This window comes from Panthera leo, chromosome D1, assembly GCF_018350215.1.
Source record: "Panthera leo isolate Ple1 chromosome D1, P.leo_Ple1_pat1.1, whole genome shotgun sequence".
NCBI classification, from domain to species: domain Eukaryota; kingdom Metazoa; phylum Chordata; class Mammalia; order Carnivora; family Felidae; genus Panthera; species Panthera leo.
This window is the reverse complement of record NC_056688.1, coordinates 109,661,479-109,679,642: the sequence shown is the minus strand read 5'-3', so window position 1 is coordinate 109,679,642 and position 18,164 is coordinate 109,661,479. Positions and strand designations below refer to the sequence as shown.

Here is an 18,164-nt window from a genome sequence, read left to right as displayed (position 1 = left end):
ACCCTCAGAATCACAGGATTTGAAGGCTGAAAGGGACCTCACACATCTGTTATTCCTTTTTGTATTAACCACTATTCTATGGCTATTCTTCCTCATTCTGGAGCTAATCCCTCCACACGCTGCATTTCAGCCTCATGATAATCCTATGAGGTGGGCATTGCTACCCCCATTTCATAGATCAGGAAACAGAGGCTCAGAGGTGAAGCACCTGGCCAGAGAGCATGCCCAGTAAGAGGCAGAGCTGGAACCCATTCCTTGGTTGGCCTGGCTTTAGAACCCAAGCTGCCTTGCTCTGGTATCGGTGGCCAGGCGTCCTCCTGTGTTTGGGTTGCTGCACAGTGCCCCCTGCCCCCCCACGTCTGGGGTCAGGGAAGCGCTGGCTGCAACTCTTGGCTCACCCTTGACCTCTCCCCAGGCTTGGCCTTGCTCTCTTTCCTCTCTCTCTCTCTCTCTCTCTCTCTCTCTCTCCCTCGGGGTTGCTAGGCTTTCCCTGGGTGAAGGGTCTTATAATATCTGCCAGGCTCTCTCCCAGCTACAGGAGATAAGCCAGGGCCAGTGCGAAGAGGAGAATGCAGAGGGGCCCTGATCCTCTGCCCCAGCCTGTCCCAAATTTCCACCTGCACCCAGGCCTCTTTACTCTGACCCTGACCACATTCCTAACGTCCAACCCACAGGCCACCCCTGGCCCTGGTGGAAAGGCAGCCAAGCCATTACGCAACCTTCACTGCCCTCGCCCCAGCACAGTGGGCTCAAACCCTGACTCTCACTGAAGTTTAAGCCTTTAAGCCAGGAAGAGTTTGCTAACTCAGACTTTTGGGATGTGCTGGGGTGAATCACCGGCTCTGGTGTCGAGCATGTAACTGCCTAAAACCCTCCTGCCCAGTGTATAATCTTACAATTTCCCAGATCCGTGGAGGACAGGAGAAGAAGTGTGTTCTCTCCCTTCCCTCCCTATTGCCTCCCTGCCTCTGTCAGCTGGGAAGCTCTCACCTTTCCAGACTTCGCTGTGCTCAGTGATGCCTCCACCTGGAAGCCTGCCTGATACCTGCCTTTGGGATAGGGAGGCAGCTCCCTCTCCAGACCACCCGCTAAACGCAGTAGCAGCAATCACACACGTATGCATTCCCCCTGACACCGGCTGTCCCTCGAAGGCTTTTCACCTCTGCGTTCCCGGGACACGACACAGTAAATACTATGTCTTAAATATTGGAGACTTTTCACTGTCTATTGCCGCCTTAAAAAAATCACCCCAAAACTTTGTGGCTTAAAGCAACATTCACGTACGACCTCAAAGTTTCTGTGGGGCAAGAATCCAGGCATGGCTGAGCTGGGGCCTCTGGCTCAAGGTCCCTCACAGGCTCCAATCGGGGGCCTGCAGCCACCTCGAGGTTCAACTGGGGGGAATCTGCTTCCAAGGTTGCTCTGATGGTCATTGGCAGGACTCAGTTCCTTGAAGGTTGTTGGACTGAGAGCCTCAGTTTCTTGCTGGTTGCTGGCTGTTGCCATGCGGGCCTCTCCCAAGGGCAGCTCACACCATGGCAGCTGGCTTCAATCGGAGGCAGTAAGTGAGAGGTCGAGAGACAGTGGGCAGGCAGAAGCAGAAATGACCTTCCATCATTTTTGCCGTGTTCTCTTCTTTCTAGGTGAGTCACCAGGTCCAGCCTGCACTCCAGGGAGGGGTCCCACAGGGGCTTGCGCACGGGGGAGGCGGTATCGCTGGGTGTTATCATGGAGGCTGCTTACCCACCGACCTGGATGCTAAAGCCATGACACTGCCTGAGTTTAGAGCCTGAAACTTCCATGTGACAGCTCTGTGCTTTGAGTTAGTGGCTTAACCTCATGTGCCTCCGAAGTGGGGAAAATACCTTATTTCATCAAACTTAAGGTGGTGTCGATGTAACATTATTTCATACGTCATTAAGCAAGAATACTCTCAGGGAGCCTGGGTGGCTCAGTCAGTTGAGTGTCTGACTTCAGCCCGGGTCATAATGTTGCAGTTTGTGAGTTCAAGCCCCGTGTCAGGCTCTGTGCTGACCGCTCAGAGCCTGGAGTCTGTTTCAGATACTGTGTCTCTCTCTCTCTGTCTCTGCCCCTCCTCCCACTCTGTCTCTCTCTGTCTTGAAAGTAAATAAACTAAAAAAAAAAAAAAAAGTGATAAGAAAGAATACTCTCTGCCCAGACATTGGAAAATCACCCCATCTCAGAGAATGGGGGGAAATGGTGTGCCGTGAAATTAATGAAACACATGGTATCTATTTCCTAAAGAGGTTCTGAGGCTTAGATATACAGGAAGGCTGCAAACGGGGAGGCCAGCCAGATACTCCTTTTTTTTTTTTTTTTTGAGTTTATGTATTTTTAAGAGAGGGACAGAGACAGAGTGCAAGCAGGGGAGGAGCAGAGAGAGAGAGGGAGACACAGAATCCAAAGCAGGCTCCAGGCTCCAAGCTGTGAGCACGGAGCCTGATGCGGGGCTCGAACCCACAAACCGTGAGATCATGACCTGAGCCCAAGTCAGAAGTTTAACTGACTGAGCCACCCAGGCATCCCTGTGCTGCTTAGCCCCGTTTTTCAGATGAAATAACAGAAACTTGGAGAGGTGAAGCAACTTGCCCAGGGACACACAGTCAGTAGTGGGTCTTAAATTCATCCCCACGGAGTCAGGCCAGAAAACAGAGGCCTCAGCAAATGTGCGGCCACCCTTTGCAGGTCGAGCCTGGGTCTTCACGCACCCTGCACGATGATCAGACAGAACTATGAGCCGAATGGTTAATGCCCCTAGAATTTTCCTTAAAAATATGATGCCCACCAGAAGTGAGGTGAAGAGGTAACGTATCTCTTTGTCTGAGCAGCTCTTATAATACAGTACATTTTGGGGAACCTAGTTCCTTTACTTCAGAATAATGGCACCAGGTGTGTCCACTGTTTTCGTTTTCATTTCCCCACAAGAAGTTAGAATGCCAGGCTATCGGGTTCAGTGCTAGACTTTGGCCACGTTACCGCTTAGAGAAATCAAACAAAGGGAATGATAAATTACAATAATGCTATTTATTATTAATGCTCCCACATTCTGATCACACCTGTTCTGTGCCAGGTGGTGCGCTTAGGGCTTCCTCTAGGTAGGGCCAAGGAATCCGGGGCGGATTATTTCCAGGTTACACAGAGTAGGGGCTTGGAGCTGGTAATACAGGTGCCCTTGAAGTTTTTCAAATATGCAGGACCTGATGACTGCTGATGGTAAGCCCATCCCTTCTCCCGTGTGAGCCTATGTCCTCATCTGTAAAGTGAGTGGGTCCAGCTGGGGTGTCCCAAACTTCCCTTGTTAAAAACACCGGTTGCTGGTCCCTATCACAAGCCCCCCTCCCCTCCTGTCCCCAGCAAGGACAGGAGAAGCTATCTGTACTATCATGCCCCAGGTGGTCTATATCTTGTGGGAACTCTTGGAAACATAATTGCTCAAGGCTCTTCTGCCTCTGAGACTGTGATTTTAGGACTCAAATTTCAGATCAAAGCCTTTCCTTTGAAATCTGCATTCCGCACATTCTTGGCTTCTCTTTTCCCCCAAGGCAGCCTTTGGAGCAAAAATACCACAGCCGGGGAATCAGGGGTCTGGAGATTCAGTCAATCCTGACTCTGACCCTGACTAGCCATCTGATCCAGAGAGGTCATTTCCTTTCTCTGGGTCTCAGTGGGAGGACAAGAGGGGTTACGGCTGTGAGTGGGGTTGAGGAGGATTTTACCCTCCTTTGCCTCAGCCAGGGAGCCGCAGCCTTGGCATGGACCTGAAATACAGGGGCTGTGATTTGCTAGACCACGGCCCACCTTGGCAGGTGGAAAGTCTGACTGTCTTGTAGAGGTCCCATGATGGTGTGGGCTCCATAAGCCCAGTGGACTGAATGACCAGCATAGGAGAAGGCTGAAAAGACAGTGTGAATGCCTGGGGGTAGGAGGTCTATGGGGTCAACTGAGCTTGGAGACCACAGTTGGGGAAGCATTGGGATTCAGGCTCCTCCAACCCCCAAAGTGTATTTGGGTGGCCATGGCAAAGGTACAGGGCAGCCTCGCACAGTTGTACAGTTTCCACACTGCACAAGCACTCTTGGTGAGCTGGGGCTGCAATCCAATCCGTCACACGCTGGTATGACCCTGCTGCTGCCCTTAAGAAGGGCCTCAGCGGCCAGGTTACTGCCAAAGGGGCACCTTTTCTGCATTGTCACAAGGCACATCATGGGTTCACGGTGTTTGTGTATGGGAGTTTCCCCCAAGAGCCTGGCTAAAACAGCCTGGACCCTTGGAGGACCTGAGGGGAGGAAAACCTATCTTGAATCACTTCCAGCACCTTCTGTGCTAGTTAGAATAAAAGACACAACTCCAGCCTGTGGAAAAAGACTGTTTTGTCCATTCTTCTTGCCTTCATTTTCCATCACGAAGGGTTTAACCCTCAGGTCTCGCCAGCAGCGAACTATCTGAGGCTTCAGCTGCCAGAATTTGGTTACTTTTTTTTTTTTTTTTTTTTTAAGTGGCTTTCTTCTGTCTCCCAGGACAGAGATCTGGGATGTCTAGTTGTCCTTGTGAGGTCCTCAGGGCAAAGCCAGCCTTCTGAACTGTCAACAGGGAGGGGTGGGTTCATGGCGGCTGCTCCAGTCTGAGAGTTCCACGGCTTTGTCTGGGAGTCCCTACTCACCTGGGTGTTTCCGCTTACCCAAGCCTCCCCAGTCCTAACTGCTCTCCGTCTTCCCCACAGCCCCCTCTCAGGCTGTGCTTCCTGAACTTGCTGGTGGGCTGTCCCCATTAACCCCCTCCATTGACCCTGTCATGCCTCCCTGCCTTTGTTTGGGTCATGTATGAGATCCCTTGAACCAATATATTCACCCAATAAGCTTCCGACTTTATTTCTCTCTATTTATATATCAACTTAGTGAAGGCATTGCCCCCTCCAGGAAGCCCTCCATCCCCCTCTCATGGGGTAAGGGACCCCCTCTTCGAACTCCTATAGCACTCTGGCCACAATCTCTAGCACAGCACCACACTGCTTTGAAATCAAATGCTTTAAGGTATATCCTCCTCTGGTCTGGGAGAAGGGTAGGGGTGGGGAAAGTTCCTTTTTCTTTGTTTCTTTTCTTTTTAAATTTATTTTATTTTTCACACACACACACACACACACACACACACACACACACAGAGTGTGACAGGGGGAGGGGCAGAGAGAGGGGAAGACACAGATTCTGAAGCAGGCTCCAGGTCTGAGCTGTCAGCACAGAATCTGATGTGGGGCTTGAACTTGTGAGCCGTGATATCATGACCTGAGCCGAAGTCGGACTCTTAACTGACTGAGCCACTCAGGCGTTCTATTGAGTGCTGCTGAAATGGCTGCAGAGTGAATGTGTCTCATTGTCTCCAGACGCCCCATCCTCCCTCCTGGTCTGGGGCACTGTAGATGCCTCCCTCCTCAGAATTTGCACCTCCTGCCAGTCCGTGCCCTCCCCCTCTTTAACTCTCCCCTTCCCCTTAAATGTGGTGCCCTCTGGACTCCCCTCTCTATTGGTGGACTCCACTCGGGCTCGGGGGAAGCCTTATTCCCTCCCATGGTTTTAACCACTAAGTATGGGCTGATGACTCCCATTCCTTCACTTGCTGACTATTTATTAAGCATCTACTCTGTGTCAGACTCAACTCTTGTAGTGGTAACATTCACATGTTAGAAGGGGATGGGAGTACAGAAGACAAACAAAACCAAGAACTTTCCAGAAAGCGATTGATACTAAGAGGCAATAAGACAGACATAATCCTAGGTTACCAGAGCCCATGAGCTGCTCTGCAGCTGCCCCTGGACCACTCCCTCCCGACAGAGTTGTACTGCCTGAGCCCTACACACCAGAGCTAGCCTCCCCACTGGCCCTCCCAGGCTGATCTCAGCCTATCTGTATCACCTTCCCCTGCAGCCACCTAGGAACTCAGCAACGTTTCCTAAGCTTCCTATGGCCTCAAAAACCAGTTGGGGCTTATGATAGAGAGATAGAAGATAGATAGATAGATAGATAGATAGACAGATAAAAAGATTCTTGGGTCCCATCACCAGATTTACTGAATCCTTACCAAATCAGAAGTCTCAGGGGCCAGGGGACCAGGAATCTGTTTTGTTTTTAAAGAACTCCAGAGGGTTCTTATCAGGAAGCCACGAGAGTAACTTCTCTTGGTCTCTTAGTGGTCTCAACACTAACCCTCATGAGAACCATTTGGAGAGCTTTTTTTTTTTTTTTTAAGTTCACTTATTTATTTATTTTGAGAGAGAGAACATGGAAGGGGCAGAGAGAGAGAAAGAGAGAGAGACAGAGAGAGAGAGAGAGAGAGAGAGAGTCTCAAGCAGGCTCTGCACCATCAGCACAGAGTCTGACCTGGGACTCAAACTCACAAACTGCGAGATCATGACCTGAGCCGTAGTCGGAAGCTTAACCGGAAGCTTAACCGACTGAGGCACTCAGGGCCTCCTGGGGAGCTTCTTAAACTAGCAGTGCAATGCAGGGATCCCATTCCCCAGAAATGTGCCCAAGTATTCTGTGGTCATTCTAAGTCCCCTGAGTTGGTGACTAATATGCATTAAGAACCATGCAGTGGGGCTCAAGAATCTGCTTCCCCCAGGCAAGCACCCTGTCCTAAGGAGATTCCATTGCTAGTGTTACAGAAGCCCCCACAGAGAAATGGTTTTTCTAGCCACATGAGGCTCTCCACCCAGGCTTTTGCCTGGGCAGTTTTCTCTATCGGGGATGGAATAACCCTTCCAACTTTGCTGTCCTGGGAACTCAATCTCATGGTAGGACCAAGTCTGGAGAGGTGTCTTGTTTCCTAATCTCACTTGAACTAGATAATTTTTTTTAAATGCTTATTTATTTTTGAAGGAGAGAGAGAGAGTGTGTGAGTAGGGGAGGAGCAGAGAGAGAGGGGGACACAGAATCTGAAGCAGGCTCCAGGCTCTGGCCTGTCAGCACAGAGCCCGACTTGAACTCATGAACCAGGAGATCGTGACCCGAGCCAAAGTCAGATACTTAACCGACTGAGCCACCTGGGTGCCCTGAACTAGATAATTTATTTATTATTACCGATTTTTTTTTAACATTTATTCCTTTTCGAGAGACAGAGACACAGCATGAATGGGGGAGGGGCAGAGAGAGAGGGAGACACAGGTAAGAAGCAGGCTCCAGGCTCTGAGCTGTCAGCACAGAGCCTGATGTGGGGCTCGAACCCATGAACTGCAGGATCATAACCTAAGCCAAAGTCGGCTGCTTAACCAACTGAACCACCCAGGTGCCCCTATTATTATTTTTTAGGTTGGCTCCACGCCCAACGGTCCAACATAGGGCTTGAACTCACAACCTTGAGATCAATAATTCTGACTGAGCTAGCCAGGTGCCCCAACTAGATAATTTACATGCTTGAGCTAACTTTTCAAAACCCATGCTTTTTTTGTTCACAGCAGTCCATTTTCTTTCTTTCTCCTACTTTTTTTTTTTAAATGTTTATTTATTTATTTGAGAGAGAGAGAGAGAGAGAGAGAGAGAGAGAGAGAGAGAGAGAAGCAGGACCCAGGCCCTAAGCTGTAAGTGCAGAGCCCGACTCGGGGCCTGAATCCATGAACCGTGAGATCATGACCTGAGCCAAAGTTGGACGCTTACCCACTGAGTCACCCAAACACTCCTCACAGCAGTCCATTTTCTAGTTCTGTTTTTTTGTTCAGATTGCTACCTGGTGGTATTGACAAGGTAATCACCTGAACCTGGTTGGAACCACTCACCCTTTGCTCCAGACCCATAGGGTCACAAGGACCAGCCAGCACTGAGCTGATGCATCACAGTGCCTTTAGCATAGCCAGCTCCAGAGCAGGGCCTTGCCTTTCGTGAGGGATACAGGGGGCTGTATCTTACACGTACACAGCAGGGGAGATAAGATACAGGCAGAAAATGTTGAAATCACAAGGTAGGCATACTAGAAGAGTAATAGGGACTCAGTGTCTATCAAGTCCAACCACTTTTTCCTGGCATAGCACTAGGCCGATAGTAGGTGTACAATCAAATGAATTGTTAATTGAATGAATATGTGAAATCTGGATAACTGGGATTTTAATTCTTGTTCTGCTACGAAAACCACTGTGTTGGACTGACCCGTGTTTGTCCAACCCGTGTTGGACAGACCACTGTGTTGGACTGACCACACAGGTGGAAGGAAGGACAAGAAAGTTGAAGAGACAAACCTAACAGATACAACAGTCAGAGAAGAGAATGAAGTTGTAATATCTCTCGATGCTCAATAAGCAACTTCTAGTTAACAAGATGAAGTTCTCATTGTCCTTGATTCTCCCAACTGTCTGGAAGCAGGTTATTTTTCCTCCATGGCCTGATTACCATCTGATGTACCCTGTATTTTATTTTTTATCGTCTGTCTTTTCCCTCACTGTAAAGCAGACCTTTTTGTTAATTTTGGTCACTCTCATACCCGCTGGTTGGCACAGAGCCCAGTTTACGAAGCTTTCTGTTTAACCGAGACCTCTAAACCTTCTAAGTCCTAAGGGGCCTCGGTTTGCAGATTAAGAAACTGAGGCTCACAGTGGTGAGGTTGCTTGTCCAAGGTCACACAGCGACGGCGACGGACTCCTGCCCATCACCCGCCTCCCCCCCACCCCCCGCAGCTAAGGGACACAATCATTCACACTCGTGTGGCGTAATTGCCATCTCCTTCTTCCTGCCCTTTGCAAACACTTTTCCTCCGCCCTCTTCCCCACCCGCCCGCGTGTATCTGTGTCTAGCCTGGATCCCGGAGTCCCGGTGCGATCTGTTATGCTTGCGGCTTTGGGAGACACGTGCTACTCGGGTGAATGAATCGCACGTCCCCACCCCCGCCGACAGCCAATCACAGCGTGCCGGAGCCCCGTTACTTCCGCCTATTGCGGGCGGAGGCCCCGGCCTTGGGGCTCACGTGGGGCTCTAAAGACAAGGGAGTAGGAGGCAGTGCGCCAGGGGCGGGCTCTCCCAGCTTCCTCACCAATCCAGGGGCCCGCCAGCGACGCGAGGGGCGGGGCTGACGTGGGGCGCCAAGGCTTAAACGTGACGGGTAGGCGGAGGGTAGGGAGGAGTCCTGAGCCGGGGAGCGGTGAGTGACGGGAAGTCTTGTCCAATAACAGGAGGGGTTGGGCTGCCTGAGCCAATAAGAAGTCTGTAAGGTGGGGCCAGGACTGCAGCAAGTTCGGTTGCGCGGAGACCGCAGCTGTTCCCTGTCAGTGGAGGCAGCGGCGGTAGAGACGGTGGCGACGACTTGCGGCGGAGGCGAGGAGGTGAGTGCCGGCAGCGCTGCGCACCTTCCTCTGCTCGCGGCGGGTCGGACCAGGTGGGCGTGCGCCAGCGCCGCCGCGGGGGACGCTTATGTAAGGGTCGTGCGCGCCAAGGCGGTGCGAGCTCCACTAGTGACGGCTGGAGGAGACGGCGGCGGGCTTTGCGCGACGCGACGTGCGCCGCCCCTCCCCTCCCCCTCCAGCGGGCACGGCTGGCGTGGGTCCGCCCCCGCCCGCGCGCTCGCTCCCGGGACTCTTCCTCCGGACCCCGTCCCGCCTCCCCTCCAGTCTTCGTCGGCGCGGGCGCAGCCAGGCCTCCTCCGCCCCGCGTCCCTGGCGGCCGCCGGGGCCCTCGTTCTGGTCCTCGGGCCCATTTTGCAGATGTAGAAACTGACGCACGCAGTTCCAAACGCCTCCCGCGAGGTCCCTGAGGGTTCGAGCCCCAGTCCGTCAGGATCCGGGGGCCAAGTTTTCCCCAGCATACTGGAAGTTCAGTTCTGAAGAAAGCCGGGGCTTGCGAGGCGGGGGTTTTCCGTGCCCCAGGTGCCTGCGCTCCGCCTCCTGTAGGGAGTCTCCTGATAACCGGGTCGGGCATTCTCGGTTCCACTTAGTTTCAGAGGTGAAGCGGTAATTCGCCCGAGGCTGCTCAGCGAGGAGGAGGTGGGGCTGGCCTCAGCCCGTTATTCTACAGCTTTCTGCAGTTTACAAAGTACGCCAGCCAGCCGGGGGCGGTGAGGAGCAGCAGGAGGTCCGGGAAGTGCCCTCCCGGGCTTGGAATCCGGAGCCCTGGCTTTGAGGACCTGCCATACAGGTTCTTTTCAGTGGGACTTGCTTTGTGTATTTTTGAGAGGGTTGTTTCACCTCTGGCGAACTCTTTCGTCATCTCACGAATGCGGGGGTTAGGCCAAGTCCCTAGGTTCCCAGCTTTGAAAGTCTTAAAAATCGGATTGCTCATGGTGTGTGGTAAGCAGGCCAGGGTTCATTGTCCCCATTCTGCAGCCGAGAAAACTGAGGCTCCAAGAAGTGCCGGTATTTAATGCCAGATCACGATGAGAGCCGCTAGAGTCTTTACCAAGAAGTCTTTGCCTTGCAGCCCGGCCACCCTTCCCCTGCCTAGGATGCGGACACTTAGGGTGGGGTGGATGTGCTCAGCGTTTCTAGTTACTCTCAGGGACAGCTTTGCCCTTTCTTCATCCTAACTCTCGAGCTCTCCATGGAGCTCTCCATCGCATTCTTTTGCTCAGCTCCCATGCTGGGAGCCCTAGAATGAACACTGAGGGAAGATTGGGAGACGAGGTTAATCCTTGCTGTAGGACTGTCGCAAACTGGGGAAAGGAAAGGAGACCATCTAAGCAGCGGGTCAGCATTGCAACAGATGTTTGTAGAGAGCCTGGTGTGGGTGAGCTATGGCCCCTAGGGGGATGTGCAAGAGGAAGTTCAGGAAAGGCCCACAAATCAGGGCAAACCGCACACTAAGGCCAGGGAGAGGAGAAATGGGCTGGCTGGGGCTGGACTGGGGAAGGTTTTATAGGAGGAGGTGAGTCATGAGCCTCCTTCAATTCCACTGGAGCCGGCAGTGAAGCAGCAGCGATTGGATTTGAGCCGTCCAGGTTTTATTGTGGAGGAGAGGTGAGTTTTCAGCAATGAGAACTTGCAGGAGAAAGGCTGAGGAACGTGGGGGGAATAGCACTTCCCAGTTGAGTAGAAATTTGGTCGGTCGCTCAGAAGAGGCCTCTCCAAGAGATGTAACAAGGTGAGGGCACTTGCTAAGGTGCAGAAAAGTCAGAAGTGAGATTGGGTTCCAAAGGTGCTGGGTAGGGCTCCCAGGGCCCAGCAGCCGGCCCGAGCTACAGGTTGTGTCTGTGTTCCAGGGAGCATCTTGTGAGCAAGCATCCTGTGTTTCTCAGTGGCTGCCCTGCCCTGTTGGAAGGGGCTTTGTTCAAAATAGTTGCTCAATATCTGTTTGTTGAATTGAATTAGGTTGCTGGCCAGAATTTCCACAATTTGTCCCAAAGTGCCTTATTTCTGTGCCTTATTTCTGGTTCTCTCTCCCGAAGCCTGCTCCAGCTTGATGGACCCTATCTGTGCCAGTTCTCACCTCCAAGATCACCCTTCAGGGAGGTTTGCCCCGGTGGCTATAGCCTCTTGCACTCCTGCTGCCTTTGATGTAGCAATACAGGCTGCTTGCCCCACTCCCCTCCCCCCCCCTTTTTTTGTCCTGCTCCTAGTTTTTTCCTTGTCTCACTGCTGGCACCCCAGTACCCCGGGTGCTGTGCTAGGGGCCAGCCCTCCCAACACTGCTTATAGCGGTCTGAGACGTTAGCAGGGTGGACCTCAGACCAGGGTCATTCCAAGTTGCAGTTCTCTGTGTCCTTCTGCCCTGTACCCTGTCGGTGCATGTTTCAGGTGAATTACTGGAAATGGCTCAAATTGGAAACCAGTGAGGAAGGAAGGGTGGAAGTTGGGGAGCCAGGAAAGAGTCACGTTTGGGAGCCGCAAGGATGATTGTCGTTGGGCAGTGAATCTGGGAGGAAGGCCTGGCAGGCCCCAGACGGCGCAGATCTGTGGCTCGCACTCTCCCGCGTAAGTTGGATGCCTCACCCAAGTAAACATTTTCCTCGAGGATTAGTGTGGGCCTTCTCTTTGGCTGCCTCCTGACAGCCTCTGACCCTCTTCCGAAGGGGCCCCTACTCCTTTTATGCAGAGAGAGTGCCTGCTTGGCGGCGAGTTTCTCACCAGAGACCTCTTTCGCGGAAGTGGCCCATTTTGCCTGCGTACTCTGAAACCTCACCTGGGCCTGGCTGACCATCCCTTGGTCCCTTTGCCCCCACTGCCTGTAGTCTCAGTTGTGGGGACGTTGCCAAACTGCCAAAGGAGGAGGGCATGACAGCGGACTTTGGGAAATGACAAAACCGTTTCCTCTCACCTACTGAATACAAAGATGTGATCCCATCTATTGGCCTTTTTCTTGCATTTGACACCAGAGGTACCGTCTTCTGCCTCAGCCCTCATCTGAGACTGCTTGCTGTCATCCCGGACTTGCGTCCTGGTGTCCTTCCTCCACTCTTGTTCCTTGGTGACATTTCCTGCAGGGTTTTGCCTCTTACCTTGTCCTGTCAAAATGAAATTATTCTTCAAGACTCAGGCTTTCCTGCATTATTCCCCATATACTCCTAAATCTATTCAGTTGGATGTGGGCTGTCTCTTTTCATAATGATGATGATAAATGACTTACTGTTATTAATCACAAAAGCCAACCTTTATTGAGATCTTACTGTATGGTGGCAGGGGACCTACTAGCCCCCCGCATGTATTATGGCATTTGGTCATCATAGCAACCCGACAGCAAAGGTACTGTTAGGTCCTCATTTGCAGGTCTGCCCCAGGCTGCCAGGCTCAGAGTCCCCAGTTGGCTCCCTCTCGTGTATTCTCCTGTTTTCATCCTCTGTGAGCTAGCCCTCAACAACTTGCTTTTTGGCCTTTTGGGAACAGAGCCTGTGCCTTCTGGCAGGCTGCCTCATGTAAGGTATGTGCTCGATAAATATTTTATTGATTTGAATGCCCCAAACATTCATTTTTAGCCTCGACATAATCTATCAGGGCAACTGAGCTCCTTAGAACATGGATTCAGTCCATTTGATCGCTTGCGGCCTGTGTCTCCATTTTGCTCTTTACTGACCGGTGGGTGGAGCTGACTGACAGGTGTGGCCTTTCAAAAACAAGTGGTCTGTAAACTCTGAAAGCGATGGGCTTCCGTGGGCCTAAACAGGGGGGTGTGCTCTCGTGCATGGATGTGTTATCTCTGCAAGAAAAGGTCTGAGGAAATAGGGAAATAGCAGACCTATCAGCTCTCAGGTCAGTTCTTAATTAGTGTCAGGTTGCTTAATGAGATAGGAACCAGGCTCAGAGAATCCAAAGGGGAGGTAGCTCCTGAAGGATTCGAGACAGCTCTGCAGAGAGAGTGGGCCTGGGGCTGGATGGAGGTGGGCAGGAATCATGTCAGATACAACAAAAGTTTCTAGAACTTCTTATTCTTGTGTTGCAGGTGCCAGAAAAGGGTTTTACTTAAATGCTTCTTACTAAGCACGTTGGCTGATGTCTGAGAGCGTCCTTTGTACAGGCTTGGTGCCAGTGCTTTGGTGCGTGTTCCCTCCTTGGGAAACCCTGTGAGCTGGATGTTATTATTCCCATTTCACAGATGAGGAAACAGGCTTTGAGTGGTCATGGGAACGGGTGGCCAAGCGGCCAAGCAGCCAAGGTGGGGCCCAGACAGTTGGATGAGAGCCAGGGTGCTGTCAGCCCTGTGCTGTCTGGTTCCCCTCCACTCCCCACCCCCGGCCGCCTGGGATGGAAGCGAAGCAGCGGTTCTCTGGGTTACAAATCTATGTTCTTGCCACCCCTAGGGTCTCTGGGGGGTGCCTGGAGAAAGGAGGATAACACTTCTTTTTTCTTTCACTTTAGATAGCAGCTGCCACTGAGAGCTGACAGAACACTGAGGGTAAGTCCGTGCCTGAAGCCAGGTCGGTGGGATGTGCGTGGGTCTTCTTCAGGAGCAGGTGTAGATTTTAGTAGTCCCAGCATGTCGCTTATCAAGTTCAATAAATAAAAAAGGCCAAGCTCTAAGTTTTGGAAAATGCAGGCAGTCCTTGTCTGTTCTTGATCTCTCTCTCTCAAGTAACACAGGAAAGTGACATCTGGCTGCCCGCTGGCCCCGGTTGGTAGCCGGCAGCCTTGGCAGGAGGCCTTACTTCTGGAAGGGTGTCGCTTGGGAAGCTGGTCAAGGGGAAGGTGGTGAGGCTTCTCAGGACTGCAAGAAGGACGTCTAGGGCACGCGGCCTCTGAGAAGACCCCCTGAGTCAATGGTACAACAGGCAGCTGGGCAGTGGGGGGGGGACTCAGGGAAGCGTGGAGCTGGGCACAGAAGGTGACTCTGTCAACTGGCTGTAAAAACGCTTGACGTGTGTTTCCAGGCAACGACACCCATTCTTGGGGAGTCGCAATGATGAAGGGGCGAAGGGGTGAATGAAGGCGGACCTTCTCCCACCTAGTGCTCAGGCAGCACTGTCCTGTGTAACCGACTGTTTCTCCCACACAGGTTTCCCTTGATGCACTGATCAGGGTGCATCTCCTCGGCCTAAAGCCAAGGCCCTCTAGGCCGCAATCCACCTAATAATCCAGTCCTATGTCCCGCTGCTAGACCACATGAACGTCCCAGCCAGGCGCGATCCTCGCCTGTCTAGCCTTCTCCCTGTATTTCAGACACTGATGACGCTGCTCTTCCCTATATCCATAGGTAGGCCAGTCGCTATCCTCATTTCATAGTCAGTGGCCCTGGGGACTTTGTGGCTGAGGGACAGCCTTCCCCAGAGCTCATGTTCTGTGCTCAGAGTGCAGATTCCTTTGTGTAGGGATTTTTCTTGGGTTTCCACCCATTGTGTAGGGACTTTTCTCAGATAACCCTTCATGACCCGGGAAATGTTCTGCTTTCTGAGATGTTCCCACAATCCTCTCTTGTCCTAAGTCTTGGACTGGATGTGGCCATTTCCACTCTAGGATTGTGTTTGCTTTGAAAAGTGGGTGGAGTGGGGGCGCCTGTCTGGCTCAGTCTGTAGAGCATGCGACTCTTGATCTCAAGGTCATGCGTTCAAACCCACGTTGGGCATGGAGTGTACTTAAAAACAACAACAACAACAACAACAACACCTTCTCATCACATGAAAGTCATGGGAGTAACGGTGATGGGTATGTAGTGAAAAGGGCTCTGGACTTTTGATAGACTCTGCCCTCCACACGGTTTCCCTGCCCTGTTCTCTCTGCTTGCCCTCGTCTTCCTCTTGGTTGATAGAGTTGCATGTTCTTGCTCTTACTTGCATCCCTGTAAGGAGAAGTGGGAGAGCTGGGTGAGGGCCCCAAACCACCTGTCTTAGGGAGCTGAGAAATTGGGGCCCAGAGAAGGCTGATCAGCAGAATCCAAGATTCTGACCTTACCCCTCCTTTATAAAGAGTATCCTCTTTTCTTGTATGTCTTCCCCCAAATCTGTCAGTAGCAAGGGAAAATTATTGCCAAGAAGGGCTGCCTCGTACCAGGTCATCTAATTTGTTAAGGCTTGTCTGGCACTTCATCTGTAAGTCCCTGCTGATTCCCCGGAGTTTTGCTTAGTTATGGGAACGAAGGCTGCCATGGAAGGTTGCCACACTGCCCTCCTCCTTTGCTGTCTCCTTGGTGATCCTGGAGGGAGAGGGATGCAGTTTTTTTGTTTTTGTTTTTTAAAGCAGTATGCCAGAGGTGTAACTGAAGCCACCCTAGCACCCCCTAATTGCTGTGTCACTTAGCTCCTTATCCTGATCGGCCTGCAGGTCAGAGAAAGGGTGGGTCGTGTATCCAAGAAGGCTCCAAGTACATTTCCACCAGTTGTGCGTGCAGTGGGGCCACATTCCACATGTGGCAGCTCCCCTCCCAAAACACCTCCGTCCCTGGCTGAGGCCTTAGGGAAAATTCCGTGATCTGGCTGTGCTGAGTCATGTTAGTCTCTGAGGATATGTGTGTCACCTTTCCCATGTCTGTCACTGGTCCGCCAGGGTCTAGGAAAGGCGCAGTTACTCACGGAGTGATGTCATGATGCTTATCTGTTGTATTTGCACATCACTGTATGCTTCTCCGAGTGCTGTTTATCAGTATGAAATTTATTAATATGAAATCATTAATAATGAGTGTTTTTTCTGGATTCCTCTCTTACGGATGAGGAAACTGAAGTTCAGAGAGACTAAGTGACTTGGTGAGTTTCAGGTGACTGGAATGCCTGGGTGTGGCTTCTGATGCCACATCCCTCCCCTACCCCTGGGCTTTTGTGTAATGCAAAGATTATTTGGAAGTTACTTTGGTTGAAAAAAAAATTGGGGGCGCCTGGGTTGCTCTGCCGGTTGAGCATCCGACTTCGGCTCAGGTCATGATCTCACAGTTTGTGAGCTCGAGCCCCGCATCGGGCTCTGTGCTGACAGCTTAGAGCCTGGAGCCTGCTTCAAATTCTATATCTCCCTCTCTCTCTGCTCCAACCCCGCTCATGCTCTCTCTCTCTCTCCTTCAAAAAAGTAAATGAAAACATTAAAAAAAATTGATTTTCAATTTGTCAAAGTTACAAACTCAAAACAGCTTCTTCCTGTGAGAGCTAGTGTTTTGTTATTTTAAAATTTATTTAGTTATTTATTTTTAATGTTTATATATTTATTTAAGTAATCTGTACACCCAGCGTGGGTCTTAAACCCGTGACCCCAGCCAGTCAGGCATCCTAAGAGCTAGTCTTTTCCTTTTCTTTTAACTTAAAAAAAAATTTTTTTTTAATGTTAATTTTTGAGAGACAGAGCATGAGTGGAGGATGGGCAGAGAGAGAGGGAGACACAGAATCCAAAGCAGGCTCCAGGCTCTGAGCTGTCAGCACAGAGCTTGATACGGGGCTTGAACTCATGAACTACGAGATCATGACCTGAGCTGAAGTCAGACTCTTAACGAACTGAGCCACCTATGTGCCCCTAGTCTTTTCAATTTAGCTTTTAAGTGTAGTCTACAGATCTTTCTGTTCTATTTATGATTCTAGAAAATTTTAACAATCAGTTTGTAGGGACCTTTTGATTAATACTTGATTCCATTTGCAACCTTAGCTCGTTTGAAAATTGTAAATTAAATTTATAAATTACATTCAACTTTCTTTAATTGTTTTAATACTTCCAGTTGTTTTGCTTAACAAACATGCTTTAATAATTCCTGTAAATCTAATAAATTAAACTGACTGCTATCTTTTCTTAAACATCCTTATACTGTTTTCTGTTTTACCATTTGAAGCTATTTATCGAGGTCTTTTTAACATAATAAATTGCACATGTTCAGTGTGTGATACGTACGTTTTCACGTATGTATTCACTTGTATAACTGTAAGGTAACAGTTAAGACAGTGAACATATCCATCACCTCCGAAAGTGTCCGCGTGCCCCTTGATAATTCCTCCCCCCCACAACCCTGCTCCCCATCCCTAGTAATCACTGAACTGCTTTCTGTTACTGTAGATTAGTTTGCATTTTTTGGAATTCTATGTGAGTGGAGTCATATAGCATGTGTCCTTTTTTGTCTGGCTTCTTTTACTCGCATAATTATTCTGAGATCTGTCCATGTTGTCTCATCCATCGGTACTTTCCCTTTTGTTTCAGAGTAGTATTCTGTTATGCGGGTACCCCACCGTTTGTTTATCCATTCGCCTGTCTTTGGGCATTTCAGTTGTTTCTAGGTTTTGGTGGTTCTGAATGAAACTGCTATGAACGAATGAATGTGGACATATATCTCCTTTTGTCTTGGGCATATGTATAGGAGTGAGTGTCTAGATCATAGGGCAGGTGTATGTTTAACTTAAACTACCCAGCCTTCTTCCAAAGTGGCCACACCATCTTTTCCAACAGCAGCATGTGAGAGTTCCGGTCTGTCCACATCGTCACCAACGTTGGATATGGTCAGTCTGTTGAATTTTAGCCATTCTGAAAGATGTGTTGGTGTCTTATGGTTTCATTGTGAATTTCCTTGGTTACTAATGATGCTGAGCATCTTTGAGCTTCTTTATCATCTGGCATACTGATTTTAAACTTAATAAAATTCCTACCTAAAAGCACATCTGATTTTAAAATCAATTACTCAGTTGCATATTTTAATTGGAATCTTGAGACTGCCTTGTTATTCTGAACAGACTAAATTCCCTGGAATTAAAGTATATAAAAGAACAGATAGACACAGATTTCTTAACACAAAATGATAACTATAGTTTTTATTGTCTTAGCATGTTTATTCTTTTTTAAAAAAATTTTTTTA

At 50.2% G+C, this 18,164-nt stretch overlaps 1 protein-coding gene and 1 pseudogene across 4 annotated transcripts in view; both read left to right on the top strand.

Annotated features, from left to right (window-relative positions):
- Positions 1-18,164, top strand: part of LOC122201366 — a 59,185-nt pseudogene that overhangs the window by 1,150 nt on the left and 39,871 nt on the right.
- The window catches only part of PC (pyruvate carboxylase), a 100,601-nt gene continuing 91,666 nt past the window's right edge, over positions 9,230-18,164 (top strand). The window contains exons 1-2 of one of the 4 annotated variants that reach the window (XM_042904844.1): positions 9,230-9,319; positions 13,778-13,814. The gene's annotated coding sequence lies outside the window, so the exon portion shown is untranslated. Of the gene's footprint in view, positions 9,373-10,109; positions 10,128-10,880; positions 10,946-13,777; positions 13,815-18,164 lie in introns of those variants that run through there. The other 3 variants (XM_042904845.1, XM_042904848.1, XM_042904847.1) reach the window with 3 other exon arrangements.